General features: G+C 46.7%; 1 long non-coding RNA gene across 1 annotated transcript; it reads right to left on the bottom strand.

Annotated features, from left to right (window-relative positions):
- Positions 1 to 2,041: 2,041 nt before the first annotated feature.
- On the bottom strand, positions 2,042 to 4,315 carry LOC146806137 (uncharacterized). The gene is made up of 4 exons (XR_014967555.1): positions 4,240 to 4,315; positions 3,610 to 3,672; positions 3,434 to 3,480; positions 2,042 to 2,301 (listed from the first exon to the last, which is right to left on the bottom strand). It is a non-coding gene; the product is annotated as an uncharacterized LOC146806137 (long non-coding RNA).
- Between the last annotated feature and the right edge of the window lie 9,037 nt (positions 4,316 to 13,352).

Raw genomic sequence — 13,352 nt, 5'->3', positions numbered from 1 at the left:
CTGTCCTGCGCACAATGGATATCAGGAGCAGATACTACGATGTGCGAAGGAGGGTCAAAAAACTGTTGGCCAGAGAACAAGCACAGAGCCAGCAGACTGGCGGTGGTCCTCCTGCACCACCTGTGCACTTCAATTCCTGGGAGGAGAAGGTGCATGCCATCACTCCGCCGGAGAGTGTCCATGGAATACCTAGAGCACCAGAGTCTGGTAAGGACCCACTCCACATTCAAACAAAGTTAACAATGACAACTCCATAGTTATCACTGTAAAGGGCACAGCGATACAAATGACTGTTTTGAAATGAAAACCAAAGTACAGTAAATGAGCATGTGATGTGTATGTCACATTGATAAACAACATACCTGCAATGAAAATCCAAAGGCATAAAAATCCTACCATGTACATACTTCTTAAAAAACTCACAGAAAGGCTTGGTGCTCCAAACACCAGTCACCAGTATCAGCCATCTTGCCAGCACATTTTCACTCACTCTCAGGAGAGCAGAGTCACAGGTAGGCTGTTTGCGATGGCTGGTAAGGTGGGTGTGTGCACATGCCTGATGGGAGTTGGAGTCAGAGCAAAAACTCCTTCCACACAGCACAACAAGCCCACATGGAACCATGCTTTTCTCACAGGGAGTAAAAATGTATTAGCAAGATGCCTGATACTGCTGCATGGTGTCAGAAGGCGTTGATGGGAGTGGTGGTCAACTCAGACAACATGCACTAGTGTCAGACATCTTGGATGTACACCACCCCTCATTGTCAGGATATCAATCTCCCTGGTGGCCTGGTTGGGCTGCCTGGGAGGAGGAATGTACGCACCGACTACATCTATCATCAGTCTCTGTTCCACACACACCTTGCCACCCACCTCAAACAGCACAACTGGGACTATGCTGCTCTTCACTGTGAGTGAAAATGTACTGGCAAGGTGGCTGACACTCTGGACTGCTGTTCCTAACACAAGGGCATGATGGGAGTAGTGGTCAACTCTTACATGATCACACACTCCTCAATGCCAGTCTTAAAAGGGACCAAAAGGCAATTATAAAATTTGTTTAATATAAACATTCAATAAAAAGCAATTATATAAAATTCATATGTTAAAAAACAGTCTGAGCTTCTGATGAAAAATATTGTACATATATCACAGAACCGCAATGTCAAGAGAGATAACAACCAAGACATATACGTCATTAAAGATTTGTTAATTTGAAAGAATCAGCAAAGCAAGAACATCTAAGTATTATTTTATTTCTAATGCATTGTTCCCTAAATTTAAACCCAAAAAATTTACTGGTAAGATGGCTGACACTAGGGACTGCTGTTCGTAACACAAGGCCATGATGGGAGTTGTGGTCAAGTCACACAACAGGCACCAGTGTCAGACATCTTGAATGTACGCCACCCCTCATTGTCTGAACACCACTCTTCCTGGTGTACTGTTTGAGCTGTGTGGCAAGGTGTGTTTGTGGGCCCATATCATGCCTGACTTGCAGTGACAGCAAACGCTCCTCCTCACACACATCTCAAATAGCTCTTCTAGGCTTATGGCTCCCGGACAGTGTGGGGACGTATACCTGCAAGATGGTGGACACTGCTGTACGGTATTGAACTTGAAGCCAATCCCCATCAAGGCCCCATCCTCCAGACACCATGCAACAGTGTCAGCCATCTTGAGTGTATACTGTCTGGTATCCATTGGCCTAGATGAGCTGTGTGTGCTTGTTGGGAAAAGCAGTGTTTTCTGTCACTACAACTACCATCAGGCTCTGTCAGACACACTGTCTCAAATAGAAGGAGAGAGGCCCCACTGCTCCAAGAAACAGGGTTCCTTATACAGTCAGTGTTTCAACAGAACAAATCTCTTGAAGGAATCAACAAATGCAGGTATATCACACTCCTTACATGATCAAACAATCCTCAATGCCAGTCTTAAAAGGGACCAAAAGGCAATTACAAAAATCATTTAATATAAACATTCAATGAAAAACAATTATGTTAAAAAACAGCAAGCTTCGGATAAAAAATATTGCGCTTATATCACAGAACTGCTATGTCAAGAGAGATAACAACCAATACATACACATTTGTCATTAATGATTTGTTAATTTGAAAGAATCAGCAATGCAAGAACATCTAGGAATTATTCCACTTGTAATGCATTGTTCCTTAATGTAACAATAAATCCAAGGGGGGGGGGGGCATCGATGCGTTTCGGTGGATTCACAGTGTAGGTTCACCTTCTTCAGGACAGTGAAAATTATTATATCCCTTAAAGCAAATGTGCAGTGTTCACCTGCATAAAAAACAGAACATTTGTCAGAATAGGATCTTTTAATTTTATAACAAAGTCAAACTTATCAACATTACTAATCATTACATATTTCTTTTAAAAAACATTCATCTCTATTTATTTAATTGCATGAATCAACGTATTCATCCCAAAACATGATTTGTAAAGACAGAAATGATTACCACAAAGGCATTTATATCAGATCTATAATTGTCCAAAGGGCCCAAATGGAGACTGGAACCCGAACACTCACTTACGCTTTTCCCTCCCAAACATTCTCCCACATTCATAATCAAGTTCAAAAGGAATTGATGAACTCACCTATATCTTATTAGGTGAGGTACACAGATTACTCACACAAGCTGGTTGTTGCAGATTAATACTTAAGGTAAAGAATGGACAAATTATTAACCCTAACTAGCAAAGTCCTTCCAGGTTTCTTCTAGGTGTCCAATTAGGTGTTAAATAATAGTATCACAAAACCAGGTTGGTTAAAGGGTCTGAGGGAAGTATACAGACCAGCGCGGACATGTCCACCTCCTACTATATCTACACAATCCAAGAGTCCGCGAATCTCTTACTATGAAAAGTGAAAACTGACTGATACAGCACAACAGAACATAAAACTATAAAGGGAGTCCTCTTAAAGAGGACAGGATCCCATCACCCACCGAAGTGGCATGCTTCATCATATGGGATTTCCTCCTTAACTGCAGCCTAGTGCAGTTAAGGAGCTACAACTCCTTGCAGGTGTCAAAAGGAGGAGCTTGCGGATGTTTTAAAATGTAAACAGAGGACTAGATCTATTAAAGATCGATGAAGCTGCATATGGTGTAGTGAGAAAAATGGTGCAGTGTGTATAAAGTGTGTGTTAAAATTGACTACAGAGAGAGAAATATGTTTATTGGATATCTCGGGGTGTCAAGGTTAAAAAGCAGTAAAGGCGCGGTCTGAGCAAATAAACGAATGCACTAGTGACAAATGAGGTCTACATGTTTCAGCCAAATTAGATCAAAGAATGTGATTGTGGCTTTCTTCAGGACCATGGTGTGTTACTACTGCAACAATTATTATTAAGAGGGTGAAAATTACCACAATCAAAATGTATGAGGAACGAAACAACCAACTAGCATACCTGCGTACTTATTTGTCAACAAAACTACAGGGATATTTGGAAATCACCTGTTGGGATAAAGAGAGAAAAAAGGCACAAATTCACAAGGTGCAAAATGTCATATCAGTCAGTTTGCCATACAAACTCATTAAAAAATAATAGGCTGTCATGAAAAGGTCTACAATCAACCTTCTTACCCGCATGAAGTCGGGGATCCCGCCCACCGCTCCTGGTAACAACTCAGGGCGTGAGGCAACTCTCTGTGAAGGAAGATAAATAAAGGAGAACTAGTACTGCGCAAGCATGTAGTTCTAAAATAGCGGTAGCCCTAAAAGGCACCTCCAATGTAGAAAAAAGGAATAGAAATAGAAATAAAAAGGAAGTCACTGAGAAAGGCTGTCATCTGTTAAACGATAAGTAACAGCCCTCATTTGACCAGAATAGTGGCCATCACAACAAAAATGACCAGTGAAAAGGGAGCTGCTGGTATAGTAGATATAGTAATAGTACTACTCACTCTCTGAAATCGGGACAGTAGGCAAATGAAAAGTATTTAGTTCTTACATAGTTCGCAATTGTTAAAAAATCTTCTCAAAGCCATCTCTCGCTCACTTGTCGAAATCCAGTAGTGTGATCAATAGACGGGAGAGGTGAAACAGTAAGTAAGAAGGCCAAACAAAGTCAAGACAGGGGCTGCTCACAATAGCTGCATTGTACCAACATAAACCAAATGGTAAATACGGCGACACGGTGAGGTCTGAATGCACATAGATATACATATGCAAAACTAGCTCGCAAGCTGCTGCCGGTAACCTGTCCATCATTACCCCGGGCGTTCTTCTTGGTTGCTCCCAGCGGTAACCGAACAGGTGTGAGTGCTGCATATATGTTAGTTTGAAAGTGGCATCACCTGTGGAAAGGCGTGAGGGGCAGGTGCGCTAGCGCGTCACATGACGTCAGAAGGGGTCGTCCATTTCTCTACGTACATGCAAGCACGTCTGGTGCAAATACCATGGGAAATGTAGTACCGGTGTTGTGTAATATCTGGTATCCCCTCGAGATCTGGTATCCCCTGCTCTTCGGAATTCTCCGGACGTCCTGCCTATTGGGCAGCTCGGACGAGCCCCCAGCAGCCCCGCCCACCCCAGGAGAGAGGAACCTCGGCTCCAGCAGGCAGAAGGAGCTGCGCGCCGAGCAGAGCTGCAGATAGATACGCACGCATTGCAGTTAGGTGATTCTTAAACAGCCATTGAATCCCTTACGTCTTGGAGACAGGAGAGAAATTAATCCATGGTTCTGAAATTAGCTCATATTACAATTCTTTTCTGGGCCATTTCCAACTGCTGGCTAAACAATTACGTTCGCAGATGCAGCGTTCTTTTAGGAAGCACGATTAAAAAGTGATTTACAGTAAAATCTTTATTGAAATGTTATTCGAGTTTATGTGCGCTAATATGTATTGTGTGTCTGAGAAACATCATGTATGCCTTTGTGCCACTTTCATCGTGAGCAGTGGAGGGCACACATGTTTGTATATACTTACTTTAGTTCAAGCACATAGCTGGCAAGGTTTCAGATTGCTATGTGTGACATTTTCATAATTTTAGTGTAATTATGAGTGACAATTCAATGACTATGAGGGGCACTTTCTCGCGCGCAAAATCAATCAATGAAAACATGAAAAACATGTAAATAGCAGAAATTACTCCCATTTGAGCAGCGAGAACCTCTACGGGCCCCTGACAGACATTAAATTATGACGCCCATTGAGAATACCCGACTATCACAATTTCAGGGATAGTAGCATAGTGATGCACACAAAAATGCATAGGTTAAGTAACAGTCACAAAGAAGAACTTACATAAAACAAAAAGGAATTATAAACTTGTATAGTATGAGAAACAGTACCAGAGTCATAAGCATAGTCGTACACAATATTCACAGTTGTATAAAAGGTCAATTTGTATGCCAGCTTTAGTTTGGAATGTTGAGCGGAAGCTATTATGCAAAGGATCTATGGCCTGTCACCCTAAATGCATTACAATTAAACACTTCTACTCATTCACTGTGCCTGTGTTCACTTACATTCTTACTCAAACTCGCAGTTTTTGTGCCCTTTAAATAATTTTTACCTAATTCATGAAAAATTCTATTCCGACGCTAGTTCAAGAAGTCCACTTTTTGCTCAGATTGAGTTTCCATCGCTTTGTAAGCGATCAAAAATATTGCAGTATAGTAGTGTCAACTCAATTGTTACATTCAGCCCACTTACCAAAAGTAGTATTTTGCGCAACACAAGTGATACATGCGAAATAGACAAGAACGAACTCACAGCTTATACAGCTGAGCTGCTTGTAGGAGGCTGCTCTATTACAGAGAGAAGATAATTGGAGGAGGAAATGCTGCCTGCACGACCAAAGCTGGGAGAAGTGGCTCTGATTTACATGCACTCACACGAAGCAGACATTTTTTGCTGCAACAGGCAGGCGCGTTATGCAAACGGAACTTGTAACATATTAAAGATTGTGGCCACCTTCGAATAATACTTTGCTTTTCTTTTGGGTAGGGCAGTATGGCAGCGCCAGAAGGGCATTGGTGCACATGCTTTTTGCCAGTGATGGAAATGGATGCTATGTTGTTTTTGCACTGGTGTAACTTTATCACAAAGCATCCCTTGATAACCTAAACAAGAACCCTCCCGTTGGTTAAATGTCAATCTTACGTGTAATAGTGACATCAGTCATAGTTCCTTTATTCGTGTTTGTTGGGGTAAATAAAATAATAAACTTGTAGGAACTAAGGATCCCTAGCCTCGTTCCCATATTTACACTCTCGCGTCTCACCTCCCCTCGACTGATGCTTGCTGGTGTTTGTCATTACTCTTTTCTATAATTTAGTGTAATTTATTAGAGCTTTGGGGAATGGGTGGGAATACTCCTTTTGTGTAAAGGTAATGTGGATTTAAGTGCCAGACTGGAGCCCAGGACACTTGTGGAATGGTGAAAGCTGCTGCTGTCCGCATTCAATGTAATACAATATTTAGTTAAATGTGAAATGTAAACTGAACTGTCCCTGACATTGATTACCTTAGGGGCTACACTGAACCACTGTCCCTGCTGCACAGTTAGTTGTTGTGCGAGCTCGGCTGCCGCTGCGTCACTGCTCTCAGTCAGAACAGTCATCCGACCTGAAGGAAAGAGGGCTGAGCATAAAACAGTGAGTACCTCGAACTCCTCAGGTCAGTGTCGTCAGCTTGCCCGCTTATGGCCTGCCTTTACGTGTCCCCTCGTGGCTGCACAGTCTTTGGATAAATCCTTACAGTCATTCTCATGACGTTGGGTCACGTGAATCAGAATGTTGGGACCAGGTCAAATGTATCCAGAGCGGAGCACAGCTGAGTCTGCCCCAAGCCGCGAGCAGCACGAACCAGCACTTCGAGATTTGCTCAGACAGACACTGCGAATTACTATATTGCAGTGCTCCTGCTTGACACTGAGGAAGCGCTATAATGCGTGATGATTATTTTTAATGCGGTGATGCGGGGACTTGCCTTCAAATGCGTTAGGATCACGCGTGATGCGTGGCACTTGGCAGGGCTGCAAACACCTGCCTTTGCTTTTTCTGTAAGCTTCGGTGCGTGTGCTTTGTCTTTCATGGCAAGTTTGTGTGTTTGCATGTGTGCATGTTTGTGGGTGCATTTGTGAGGGCATGCATTATGTGGATGTGCATGTGTTTGGGCACCTGTGTGCTTTTGTTTTGTTTGTGTGAGTGTATGTGTGTGTGCCCTTAACTTCCAAAGCAGTTCTCTGTGCTCATGTTTGTGTTTGCATCTGTGTGGGCATGCAATGTGAGTGCGTGTGTGATTGCATGTATTCCTCGTGTGCAGACTTGATTGCTGCAATGTATCTTTCAAAGTTAAGATATAAGATACTAACTTATATCCTGTACTGTCAATTTCTGGTAAATAAGAGCAAATACAACAGTCTAAACGGTATGAGTCTTATTTAAAGTATTGAAATGGATGGAGACAAGCAGGTTCCTGATCTCCTGAAAAGGTGCTGTTCCGCACAAAACCAAATGAGGTGCATATTAAATGTATCATATGGAAATGATTTAGATGATTAGTGTGAAAAGAGTCAGAAAAGAGAGCTTCCTTTTTTATCAAGTATGTTAGTGGCTCTATGTGATGTGCTCACAGAGTTTCTTGTGAAGTGATTGGCATTTAGCCATGAACTTGTAATGAGGGACTTTCTAGCCTGCTTGCACAGATAAACTCGTTTGCCCCGATTTTGACTCTCTGGGGTCGATTCCGATCCGGGTCGGACAGCCCTCCGAGAGCTGTCCGTACCCTTACCTTGCGACCGACTCGTCCCGGGAGCCGGTCCGTCCGGGCAATGAAGTACGATGCGCATAACTGACACAATTCCGTCCGACACATAGGCTGCGATTCCAGCAGCATTTCCAGTACGAGCCGTACCTCCGAATGCTGATTCGAGTCGCCCGGAAGCAGTTCCCACAGCAGTTTCCGGCCGGACAAGTACGATGCGCAAATCCCACGCGCCAGATGGGTCGCCACTAGCAGCACGTCACAGAATCCGGGAGAGCTGCATATCAGGTCCAATTCGCGTCTCAAAACGATCCACGGCTACGAGACGGACCAATTCTCAACGTGTACGAGACGGAGCAACGAGCAGCAAGTACGAGCTGAACCAACAATGAATCCCATCGTGCAGGTCATCCCAGTACTGTACATCAATGACTGGATCAGGAACAGACGCGCAAAACGCAGACGGTCAGTCAGACACCCCCACAAATTAACATCACGAACACGCGAAATGCTACACACACATAGGGGGTGAAATCCCTTCCACCAGCAACAGCAAAACAACAGGGGTAGCATGGTCCCCACTAGCAGCAGTCACCACACCTAGGGGGTGCCCATCACCACTCCCCTCCCCACTCATAGGGGGCTGTATGTCCTGCACCACTCCCCTCCCCACTCATAGGGGGCTGTATGTCCTGCACCACTCCCCTCCCCACTCATAGAGGGCTGTATGTCCTGCACCACTACCCACAACTCATAGGGGAATTATGCCCTGCACCACTCCTTTCCCCACTCATAGGGGGCTGTATGTCCTGCACCACTCCCCTCCCCACTCATAGGGGGTTGTATGTCCTGCACCACTCTCCTCCCCACTCATAGGGGGCTGTATGTCCTGTACCCCTACCCACAACTCATAGGGGGATTATGCCCTGCACCACTTCCCTCCGCACTCATAGGGGGCTGTATGTCCTGTACCACTACCCACAACTCATAGGGGGATTATGCCCTGCACCACTCCCCTCCCCACTAATAGGGGGCTGTATGTCCTGCACCACTTCCCACGCATAGGGGGCTGTATGTCCTGCACCACTCCCCTCCCCACTCATAGGCGGCTATATGTCCTGCACAACTCCCCTCCCCACTCATAGGGGGCTGTATGTCCTGCACCACTACCCACAACTCATAGGGGGCTGTATGTCCTGCACCACTCCCCTCCCCACTCATAGGGGGCTGTATGTCCTGCACTACTACCCACAACTCATAGGGGGATTATGTCCTGCACCACTCCCCTCCTCACTCATAGGGGGCTGTATGTCCTGGACCACTCCCCTCCCCACTCATAAGGGGGCTGTATGTCCTGCACCACTACCCACAACTCATAGGGAGATTATGCCCTGCACCACTCCCCTCCCCACTCATAGGGGGCTGTATGTCCTGCACCACTGCCCACAACTCATAGGGGGATTATGCCCTGCACCACTCCCCTCCCCACTCATAGGGGGCTGTATGTCCTGCACCACTTTCCTCCCCACTCATAGGGGGCTGTATGTCCTGCACCACTCCCCTCCCCACTCATAGGTTGATCAAGCAAACCATCCCCTTAACATCTTGGCAAGATCATATGTTTGTGTGTGCAAAATGGCCACAAGCCAGATCCAGACAGTGAACATACAATGTGACTCACATCACATGCCTGCCCAAAAGTCACAAAAAGTGAGTGTGGGGTCCAGAAAACCAGCAGATCAATGTGGTGATGGGGTACAAACCCCCCATCACTAAAGTGACCAAAAGGTGAGTGTGGACATAACAAGAGCGGCATAACCAGACCAGCACTTGTGACTACTGCAACCAACGTAGTGGCAATGTGGTGGTTGTGTCACTTACAAACATAGATATGAGAGGCAAAGAATGCTGTGTATAACAAGAACTTTCATGTGCAGACATGCATTGGCCATGACCCCTGACAATACCAACAGTGTACAATTAGACTGTGTGAAAAGTGAGCATCATGATGCATACACACATATCTCTACAAACAGACACACAAACTGCGGATTCCTGTGGAGACTTTCAATGTTAGGTGACAAAGTCACATACCATGGCAGCAATGGGACATACCAAACATGATCAATGTGCAGGATGATGAGCTACAAGAACCATTGGACACTAGGGACAAACCTCCAAACAACATCCCCCCAATGGAACGCTAAAGCCACACCAATGCAGAGGCGCAGATGCACAAACACAGACAGGCAGCCACACACTGCATATCATACACAACACATGTGTGTGTCACAGTGTCCCCAGGCTAGTGCACAACGCATGACGGTGAGCTGAACTACAATGACACACATGTGTACACAGTGCCATACAAAAGTAAATCTTTGACTGGGCACACCTTTGGGGGGCAAGCAGGCATTGTCAGGTGAGCGGGATCACAAAGGATTCATGTGACACAAGGTGGGTGGAACAGCAACCAACACAGCATGAGAGAGACCCAACACAGCACTGCCCTTTAGTACCCTAATTTGTGGTGACATTAGCCTGTAGGCCAATCCCACTGTTATGATAAAGCAAGTTTTTCCCCATACTGTGTAGAACAGTCAGATGTGCATCCTGTATCCGGGATCACAAACTCACATCACACCTCCATAAACACAAATCACTGGCCATGGCCTGAAAACAATGGGCAAAAAGTAGTCATGGGCCAAGACATGATTGAGTAGACATGAAACAACTCCCATTGTGCATCAGCTAGGCACACAGGGACTAGTGATATTGTTTGTGCACACATGACAATCCCGGGGGGGGGGGGGGATCCAAGGTACCCACAAATCCTCACACATGGGCTGACAACAACACCTGTGAAGGTCTGCCACACTGCACAGCATGCGGCACATCGACATTACGTGAAAACTACACAATTAATTCGGAACCCTGCCACACACCTACACCAATGTTGAACCAAAGGAGAGCCACAACGCACAAAGGTCGACACCTTACAACATAGCAGCAATGACCCTGATGATAGGGAGTAGTCTCACACACACACACACACAAGTGAGCTTGTCAATGACAGATATCACAAAGGAAAAACAACATGATGTTGGTAACACATAAGTGCCAATGGTAATCCAGAATGTGTCCCACGTGAGTTGGACAACATCCCTGGAATTTACTACTGAAACAGCCAGGGATGCCAGCCTTATGAGCAGTAGTTTGTCATGCACCTACATCCCACAAAAGGCAGGGCAAAGAAGTTAGATGAACACAGGCCAAGTCTGCAAGTCCACAAAACAGGTACATCTGTCTGGAACACAGGCTGCATCCAAAAACGTGAAGTGAACACATACAGACATGCTCACACAACACACACCATGTGCCCAGGCAATGTCATGGAATGACACAATGCCATGAGGGTACTGCACTCCTGGGGAAGGTCAGCTGTGCCAAATGTAGTCTGTGCAGGCTTCTGTCACGCCAGCACAACACTTGCACAGTGATCCAACTATTACAACTCAAGAAAAGCTATGTCACAGAAGCTTGTGTATGGGAGTCCTCCCTCAGTCATCTGCACATATGCAATACACATGTACACCAAGTTGGACTGATGACACAGATGACTTGTGTAACATGGATGCACAAACATGCCTGTCCAGTGGAGATTGTCCAAGTCAGGGAATCTTTCCATGTGCCCAAATGTAAGCACAACCTATGTGCAACAGTGTATGCTAAAGATGCGAAGTTGCAACCCCAAAGAGAAAATCTGGCCTACAACATGTAGCCAACATCACACCCTGAAATTGCAGCTGAGGATGTCATGGATACATATCTGAAAAGTACACAGATTTCAGGGACCACATGGAGTACATCCCATCAAAAAATATTCTGTTATACCTTTAAAACACCTGTACAGTAGCAAGTCCATGACACTCATCATCAACATCATGTACATTTGATGCAACAACACTGGATTACAACAATTTACTTTATTGGGAACATAACTCTTTGAAACCGTTTAGCCACAATGTCAAGAGGCCAATGGCCAGTCCATTTCTGGAGTTCTCACAGGGTGAGATGTGACAAGTCGTCAACCATTGCTTGCCTGCACTGCTACGGGCAGGGGACATCTCCCCTTGGAAGGGCATACACAAAGGCAGGCCAGGCACCGCAGTAACAGGATCAGGGGACAGCAGAATGAGGCAGGGGAAGGTTGGTGGGTCCAGGAGTGTCACTGGCAACTGCAGCAGAGGTGTCTGACACAGTTGGCGCCGTCACCACGGCAGGGCCCAAGTCCAATGGGGTGTGTGCTGACACGAATGCAGGGCCCAAGTCAGATGGGGTTGTTACTGGCAGCACTGCAGTGGGGAGGTCAGATGGTTGGGACAGGGCCTCCACTGCAGTGCAAAACTCCAAGGGAGTGTCATGGGGCTCAGGTGAGGTTGGCAGGACAGAGGGGGGGACACGGTCCCCACATCAGTGGCAGGAACAGGCTGAGCATGTGAGGTGGGGGTGGAAGTGCATGTGGTAGGAGGGGATGGCCTAAGCATTTTGGGGATGCGGTATCGGTGTGTGGGGGAACCAGGGGCAGGGTGTGGTGGGGGACCTGTGGAGTGGTGGCCTGGGGGCTGCAGGATGTAGACTGTGACTTTGAGCTGCGGGATTGGGGGGTCTTGCTCTTCCTGCTCTGGGGGAACTTGCGGATGGGGGCCTCAGTGTCCGGGCTCCTGGGGGTGGGTGTCTGTGTGGCAGGGGAACTCGCCCTTGTGCGTGGTGACTTCCTCTTCCCCTTGTGCAGCTGAGCAGATGGATCGGTGGGGAAGAGGCCAAGGTCACAGAGGAAGAGCTGCTTGGAAGGGGGGGGGGGTGCAGGTGAGGCAGAGGAAGTGCTTTTGGAGGGAGAAGCATCTGAGGTCTGTAGAGTGCTCGTGGATGCCTGTTTGTGCGTCTGTGACCCATCCCCTGTGTGTGTGTCATCAGTCCCTGGAGTGTGCGTGCCTGCGGATTTTGATTTTGACTTGCATGATTGTGTGCTGCCTGGGTCTGTTGTGGTGCGTGCCGGGTGTGTGTGTGCATTGGACAGGTAGGGTAGTGGGGGCTGTGGGTGTGGCAGAGGTAGGAGGGGTGAGGGACTGTTGGAGGAGGGATACTGCTGCTGTCTGTGTGGAGGCCATGGACTGAATGGTCCGATGTAGGGCAGACATGTTGGATGAGATGCCCTCCATGAAGGACACCAGTTGAGTCCACAGAGTGGTGTGGGAATGGAGAACACTCAGCATCGCAGTCTGCCCTACATGGAGCTGCTTCAGTAAGTCCACAGACTCCACACTCAGGGCAGCAGGGGAGACAGGGGCAGGGGGTGCGGTGCCTCACACGGGGGCCTCCACGGACATCTGGGAGGGTGGAGATGGTGGTGGTGGTGGTGGGGACAGACTCACAAGCACCACATGGACATATCTCAGAACTGCAGGACTCATGATTTTAATCTGCCAGGACTAACACATGCCATCTCCTGCCACTGACTCAGTATATGTGTCATGCAAAGGGATGGCCAAATTCATTGTCACTAAAATGGATATGCTTCACTCACAAAACACCATGATGTGCACATGTTTT

The sequence above is a fragment of the Triturus cristatus genome, chromosome 8 (assembly GCF_964204655.1).
Source record: "Triturus cristatus chromosome 8, aTriCri1.1, whole genome shotgun sequence".
Classification (NCBI taxonomy): domain Eukaryota; kingdom Metazoa; phylum Chordata; class Amphibia; order Caudata; family Salamandridae; genus Triturus; species Triturus cristatus.
Note: the sequence above shows the minus strand (reverse complement) of the source record. Positions and strands in the feature narration are given on the sequence as shown.